Below are 8017 nucleotides of genomic sequence, written 5' to 3'. Positions count from 1 at the left end.
AGCCTTCACCATCAGCTTTCATTTTCATTACCTTGAACAATACAGTAGCATCAGCAAATTTTTCCACTTCACTCTTTAACCCTTTTTCCAGCTCATTGATTAGATTCTCTACCACTGTTTTTGCCTCTTTAGCTGGTGTTTTCAATGGTTTCAAATGCTTTTTTCTGACAAATTTAAGAAATTCATTACAGCTGGTGATTATAAACAAGATGTTATATGTAGCAGTTAATAGTTCAGCTCTTTCAGCTGGCAATTCTTTACAATTTTGCTCTGTACTACACCTGGGTACGGTGGTCTGTTACTATTCACTTTGTTGATAATTCCACTTTCACTGACAATTCACTTCATGACACATTCTCAGATTCATCCACTAGGAATAAGGAGTCTGATGGGGAAATGTTGCCAAAGTCTCCAAACAAAGCACATCTACAAATTTTTTTTTTACTGTTTCTGCTCTGACCTTATGTTTCCTGAGTGCTCCCTTTTATGCTTGGCCATCAATTGCTCTGCCAATTTTCTGTCTGGCTTTTTATTCTTCACCTATTTGAAAAGGAATCTCCATGACATTTTATGTCTTTTTTGAGTTGTTCCTCAAACTCTTTTCCAACCTACCTTCATATGTATTTATATTTAACCTGCCAGTTTTTATGTTGTTTTCCATTTTCTTCCTTTTAATGTAGCCTCAGATATTTGAAAGCCTGTCTTATTACTTCAAACATCTTCCATTAATCTGAAATTAAATCATGTCAGTTGATTTGCTGGACTCAGGGTAGAGTGTGCTGATATATCTGAAGTCTGTGTGGTATAAGTCCTGCCATCCTTCTGAGTTTATGATATACTGTCTATAAACAGTCCTCATGTTAAGTGAAAACATTCAGTCTTTAGTTGCCCTTTCAGGTATTTTTTTTCCCAGTCAGAGTTCTCATTTTTATATAGCTATCTTCCCCCCACCCCCAATCAACTACTACTGAAATAAATATCTTGGAGACTTGCTGCTCCCCAAAATTGTCATTGCCTTTGGGACCTTGCTGCTGCCTTCTCACTTGCCTGAATACTTGGACATAATACTTGGTCTTTATGTGCCCCTTTCAAACATGATGAGAGGTTTTGCCCATGTCCTATTTACAACATCATGCACAGAGTAATGCATTGTCTCATTCAAATGGGATCCTCTGCATTCCCTTCCTGGAACTATGTAACTGGATCAACATTCAACTTGCCTTTTATTTCTAGGCAGAAGGATAATTGGGTAGTGTCATTTCAGATTCTGCAATGAATCTGTCAGTCATGCAATGGTGTCATCACACTACATTTGCTAAATCGGTCACAGAACTGTTCATACATGCCATCATGTCAGCATCACTGCCTCTGCCCTCAAATTGATCATCTTCTTCATGCAGCCTCTTCATTTGACCTCAGAAGCAAGTCTCCCAGACTCACATTTTCAATGGTATGGAACAGGGCGCTGAACTTACTAACCTCACTGAATACTTTATTAGTGAATAAGTAAATTATTAAAATGCACATGGAGAGAAGGAGGAAAAAAAGGAAACTATGTATAAATAGAACAAACTTGTTGCTTGAGAGTTAAGCAGCCATCCCTACTCATCTTCTAAATTATTTAACTCGCTGTTGTAATTCATCAGTTTCTTCCAGTATGAAAAATAGGCACTTGTTTCTATGGCAACCCTCTGAATTTACATTGAGCTGAAGATCTAGATAGCTCCCAATATTTTACAGGGGTTTTTATCTGTTTAACCAAAACCTATAAACTCAAGCTTACCTTTATTTTTCAAAGATATCCTTGAGGTTAACTCTGGGTCTATACACTGATGACAGCTATAACACAGTAGAAAAATGAATAAGGGAGGCTTAAATTGGTTTCATCAGGATGTTGCAGCCACACTAACCTTGACATAAACCAGCTGCAAGCTTCTCAGGCTGAAACAGTCCTGAGATGAGTCAGTTTTAATAATACTTCTGGCTTGTGCACTATTTTAACTGTTTCTAAAAGTCTCCCAGGTTTATTGAGTTCAAGAGATATTGTTATTATTCAGTTTTATTTGCATGAGTCACGTAAAACTTAAGCAATAAGCTGCCCACATGCTATGTATTTTAGAGAGTCCTCAATGACCTGTAAAGAAGTTTGTGGTAAATCCCTATATCCTAGAGCTTGGCAGACGGGCCCAAGTGTAACCATGAAGCTCCGAACAAATCTTATGTCTGTGTACAAAAGGCCAGAGAAAGAGAATTCTCATTCTTAACTGCTCTCCTCAGGTCTGATTGAAGGGTAGGCCCGGAAATGCCTGATCCACCAGGAGCTGTACCACTACTGCGTCTTATGAATGGTGCAAGGTAACCCTGTCTGTCCACAATTCACTAAAGTTCACTATAGGGTCAATAAATGTAAGTATTATCAGTTTGACTCACCTAAAGCCCCATGTCTAGGGTGTTTGCTATTCTCTTTATTTATTGTCTCAAGTGAGCAAAAGTACGCATGTTTTAACAAGTTTCCCTGGCATATAGTGGACTTCTACAGCTAGTCACAATGTTTAATGTTGCTTAAAAGTGGACTGAAAAGTTTTGGGACTGCACCTGCATTATGACTAGTTTACATTCAGTCTCACTTTGCAGATAAATCTAAGTGCTAACCAGGTGAAGTTTGATGGTACCAAATTCCTGTTTGATATTTCCAGAATGCTTTGTCTCTCCCGCTCTGGTCAACTTCTTATTTCTTTGGCAAGGAGGAAAATCAGAAATAGCCTGGAAAAGCAAGTCCCATTACATTTTGTTTTGCCTTGAATCAAACACTTCTGAGGCCAATTTGGATCACGGTGCCTGAATTTATCACTCACTTGAAATGTAAGAAAGGGAAATTTGAAATGCAAACTACACTTTAAGGTAGTAGCAAGTTTCTCACAAAGCAGAAACTCACAGCTTGAGAAAGGAACTTTTACAAAACTGGGTTTGCTGACTGGGTGATCTCATTGCTGTCTCTGAACTGGAACAGAGACCTGACTGAAGCTGTTCAGGAATTTGAGGACAGAATGTAATGCCACTGGAAATTGCTGACCTGTCAAAAGCAACATATTCTTTGGAAATAGTTTGTTTTCAATAACCTTTTTCCAAATCACAGTTGTATTTCCTTTCTGACAATTCATGTTAAGGGCAGTTCAAGAATTTGTGTCTCAAAGGTCTAAAGCTCTGGCCAGCCCTGGCAAAGCTTAAAATGAGTTGAGCTGGAAGGAGCTGAAGACCCAAAGTTCACAGTCTGTGAACAGAAAGGCGATTTGCACTTGACAAGAAGAAAACCCTCTAATTGCTTGCAGTCTTCCCAGCCCTGCATCCGGGCTACAGCAGCTGATGACAGCTTCTGCTGAGAGCAAGCAAGGCCCATTGCTCAGCCTTCCTGACAGAAGAAGACCAGGCAGAAAAGATACACTAATACAGACTCCATCCTGATAGCAACAGGACTGCTCATCTCATTTCCACCCCTGCAAAACCTGGCTGGGAAAAGGGAGGGGCCAAACGGCATCGGGCTCTGCCTGACGTCAAGAAGGAGGATGAGAACTTTGCCATTACGATCTTGGGAAGAAGCACTTCAGAAAGCACTTCTTCATAAATTTGGGTTCTACAGGTATAGACCTGATCTGGGGCTTGAGAGATCAAATTTAAATTTTGACAGGGGTTAATTTGCCATTTTGGCTAACGGCAGGATGGCAGTGGCCCCCCTGTAGATTTACTCTGTGCTTACAGAATATGCAAGGCACAGGTGAGTCAGCTTTTCAGGCTGGCTGATGGCTAGAGGCCCCCAGATTTCAAGTCCCCTGCCTGTGCAGCTGGAGGATTCCCTTCTTGCTGACCTCCCAGGCTGTCACATGGAGCACAGGAGCTCTGGGAGATACAGTTCATGCAGGGGGTCACAAGACTTCCCCTCTTCTCAACAGAGGACTGGGTGTCAAATGTAGACACTGCAGTTCCTAGGCTGCCTGGGCTGGGGTCAGGAGCTGAGAAGCCAGGATACAGGCGGGGGCTTTTGAGTGTCCTGGGCTCTCTGCCACAGAATGGAGTCCTGTGCCCAGCTGCAGGGCTGTGGTAGCAAACCTCCAGGAGTGTCCCCAGGAGGTAAGTCAGCTTCTTTGCCTTTTGAAAAAAACAACCAAAAACACCCGAAACAAAAACAAAAACAAAGAAAGAAGACTGAAAAAGTCTGTCAAGGGGATGACAATGCCTGTAGTTTCTGTTCCAGATCAGAGGGGAAATATTCCATGTTTTAGAGTATGAAAGCCAAAGTTTTAGGCAATTCTAGTTGCAATCTCAAGGCCCCAGTCGTTGCAACTGCTTAGGCACCAGCAGACTCACAAAGGTAGAGCTAACTGCATAGTTGCTTTAGCTCCTCACTGGGGAATGCTTCTAATGCATATTCAGACTTTAGAAGACAAAATATATATGGCTCCCACTAAGTCAGTAATTCTCTCTCCTATTTTCATCAGGACACTGACCTTCTTTCCTCTCCTGATGAGACTGATCAACCAGAACATTGTAATTGGTAACAATAGTTGCCTGTATATTTTATAAATGCTTCAGACAGTTGAATGTATCACATGAATTTGACACACTCCCCCTCAGAAAAAAGCACTTCACTGGCACTTTCTGTCCTTGCTCTGTGATAACCATAGGAGCAAGACTAAAGAAATACTACATCTCATATCCTCAGGAGAATCTGCCAGTCTCAATACTTTTTACTTGTGTTGATGTTAAGTCCACAGATGCCAAGAGAGTATCACCACATATTTCTTCTGAGCCTTCCCTATGTGCAGCTCTTGACAGTAACACATGGCAGAATCTTATGGAAAAAGACCGTGAGAGGCCACTCACATGCTTGGACTATCCAGTCAGACTTTAAAATATACTGTTGAGTAGGATCCACGTTCCTTCTTCCTCTGACAGCAGCACCTCTTTCTGCCTCTGCTCTTCTTGCTGTCAGTCCTGCAAGAACCCCTTAGCCCTTGCTGGCAGGAGCTCAGCACAGCTCAGCTCCAGACTGGGCTGCTGCTCTTGAGGTCAGCTGTGCAAGTAGGGCATGGTCAACCTCACTGACAACAACACTCTGTCTTGTGAAACCTAAATAGCTGAAGTATTCAGGGGGAGTAACATGGTCTGTACAGAGACTGAAAGTCATCCTGGGCTTTGCTTTCTTGGTCAGAGTGAAGCTGTTGGTGAAACTGAGGGTTGGAAACCAGAGTTTTGAGCTGTTATGTGTCATAATCAATCTTTTTAAAATATTCACTGAAGAAAGAACTTTCTTCTGGAGCACACACTGTTTACAGGTTGGATTCCATGCTGAGGTTGATATTTATAGCTACTATGAATCTTTTAAGGAGAACAGCCTCTAACTTCAGTAAGGTACGAGGCTCTAATAACACAATACTTGCAGGGGTTGGACAAAATGTGTGGTAGTCTTTCTTTCTTTTTTTTTGTAGCCAGTGCATGCATGGCCAAGAAAGAAATATAAAATGAACCACACCCATGCCGATGCCAGTAATCGCAGTTACAGATGGCATAAAAAGTAGACAGAGTATCTTTTTCCTAGGGGAATCTCCCAGTTGACTGCTTGTTTTCTTATCATTAGCTGTTCATTACTTTGGAGTTTTTAAGAGTTTCGTATACATGGGAGAATTAGAAACCTGACAGTTCCGTAAAAAGTCACAAAAATGGTATGTATTATATGCAACTGATTTATTTTCTTAATATACTATCAAGCCCACTTTAGCTGTTTTTGTAGAGACACAGTGACACCTAGTGGTTTTTAATCAATATACTAGACTGATCCATAATTTATTTGGGGCACTGAACCTGATCATTAACTAAACTAGGTCATATGCATTCCAGGGTCAGAAAGTTCCATGTATGCTGCTCATTGGAAAAAAAGTGATTCAATACCTGTTTCTGGTTTATATATTTTATCGGTGCTCCAAAACTAAAAGAAAATAGAAATACATAAAACTAATCTTACAAAGCAAAGAATAATAGAAATGTCATAAGTCTGCATCTTTTTAGTTTAGGAATTCTGTGCATTCCTCTGAAAAATTCCTTCAAGGAAAGAAAACCCTGCACCTGCGGATTCTTCCAGCTTCCCACAATCTCATGAAGTTAAACTAATGTTTTCATAGAGTCCTTGCTAAATAAAGTCATATTGGCTCAAGGACAATTCAAATAATTGGCTGTTTTCATTTGTCACAAAATCTTTGCTAATCAAGTCTGTAGAGAAAATATTCTCTGTTGTCTTTAGGCAGTCTTAGGGAATTTATTATTCCATCTTTATTTTAGCATTTTGGATACCAAATCTGCTCTTACAGTTGACAGTGTGTGAAGACCTCATCATATTTTAAAGAACAAATCTGGTTTTGCTCTACCTCTGAAGTGTAGATTGAAATTTTATTGTGTTGGGGTTTTTTTTCAGGAGCCAAGTAAGTCTTGAAAATGGAAATTGGGTGCAAGGCTTAATGAAAAAACAAATTACTCTTGCACCATTTTAACATAAATAAGAAGTTTCCTCCTTGAAATTAAGTGAATACCGAGGAGTGATTGCTGATGTCTAATCTAGCAGCAGTAGAGTCACTGATTGTTTACATGATGTAGAGCAGAGACTCAGTAATTCAATTCCCTTCAACCTGAAATTTCTATTGAATCTTTGCTGAAGATTCACAGAGGTTACTCTTATGTTGTTATGGTCAGCAGTACAGTCCAGTAAGGACAATTCTGTACCAGGCACAGACTAGCATTAGTACACTGTGAAAGAGGTTGTACACGTTCAAGAGCAAGGGGAGGCAAAGGAGCAGTGAAGCCCCTCTGAAGATACCAGAGAAGCTCCCACTGACATCAGCAGAGCACAACTGTGCTCTGGGTGATGGCCCAGGTGATTCACACTGTTGCCCATCCCCCCCAGCGCTGGGGAGGATATATACTTATGCATTGACTAATGGCACCCTGACTGTTGTGTGAGTATATTTGTGCACTCACTCATCTCCCAGGCGGCGGCTTTAATGAAATACTTGGTTTTGTCCTAGAGCCTGAGGAAAAAACCTCCCAGTCACCCTTACTTCTTTTCATGTTGCACTGGGAAAAGTTTGCTTCACCAGTCACTGAAGTTCATCTTCTAACATATATGTCAGAAGGGATTTTTTAGGCCTTTTTGTAGGCTTATCTGTGACCTGACATACCTTCTTGCCCTGAGTGCACAAGCTGCTAGAATATTCCAGTGAGACACTGTTGTTACCAGCTTCACGGAGCTAGGAGTGCTCCACGTTTGTATCTTTGAACCTGAAAGTGGTCTGTGGTAATTCTGAGTTGAGAACCTCAGGAGATGTGAATAGAGCTTCTGAGGCCTCAGTGTGCCATGAAGAAGGACTAGTAGTAGCTAGGTTTCTACAAGTGTCTCCAGGTAACTCAATTTCTCTCTGGATCCTGGGATGCTCATAGGCTTGAAGGGAAACAACCCTTTGCTGTTTTCCCTATTACATTTTTATAATTATAGAAAAAAAAACCCCTCAGTTTTAACACTAACAAACCTGTTATTATTGTTACTTTTTTGGCAGGTGGTACCATTTGATCCAAATCTTAAGCTAATTTTTGAGGTCCCAGTTTTGAAAGAATTTGAGCAGTTGCAGCTCCCACAAAAGTAACCTGATCATTCCTATGTCCCAGTCAAATTCTAGTTAAATACGTTTTGTTAAAAATCCCTTTATATTACAAAAAAGAGTATCAGGTAAGATTCACAGGAAAAAAAGGGAAGGAAGGACAAAGGAGTAAAACTAAAGAAGAAAAGGAAAGCAAATGCAGAGGAACAAATTTAAAGAATTGCTTGCCACATGGGAAGGCATCTCCATGGTTAGAAATAGTCCCAACTTTATTTCCCTCCTACTGAAACCCTGTATGTTTTCACACAGGAGGACTAACACAATAAGGACGTTAATACTCTTCTTGCGTGCTAGCTAGCTATTAGAGACTCACAACA

This window comes from Myiozetetes cayanensis, unplaced genomic scaffold, assembly GCF_022539395.1.
Source record: "Myiozetetes cayanensis isolate MyiCay16 unplaced genomic scaffold, myiCay2020 scf2-11, whole genome shotgun sequence".
Classification (NCBI taxonomy): Eukaryota; Metazoa; Chordata; class Aves; order Passeriformes; family Tyrannidae; genus Myiozetetes; species Myiozetetes cayanensis.
This window is presented reverse-complemented; position numbering follows the sequence as displayed.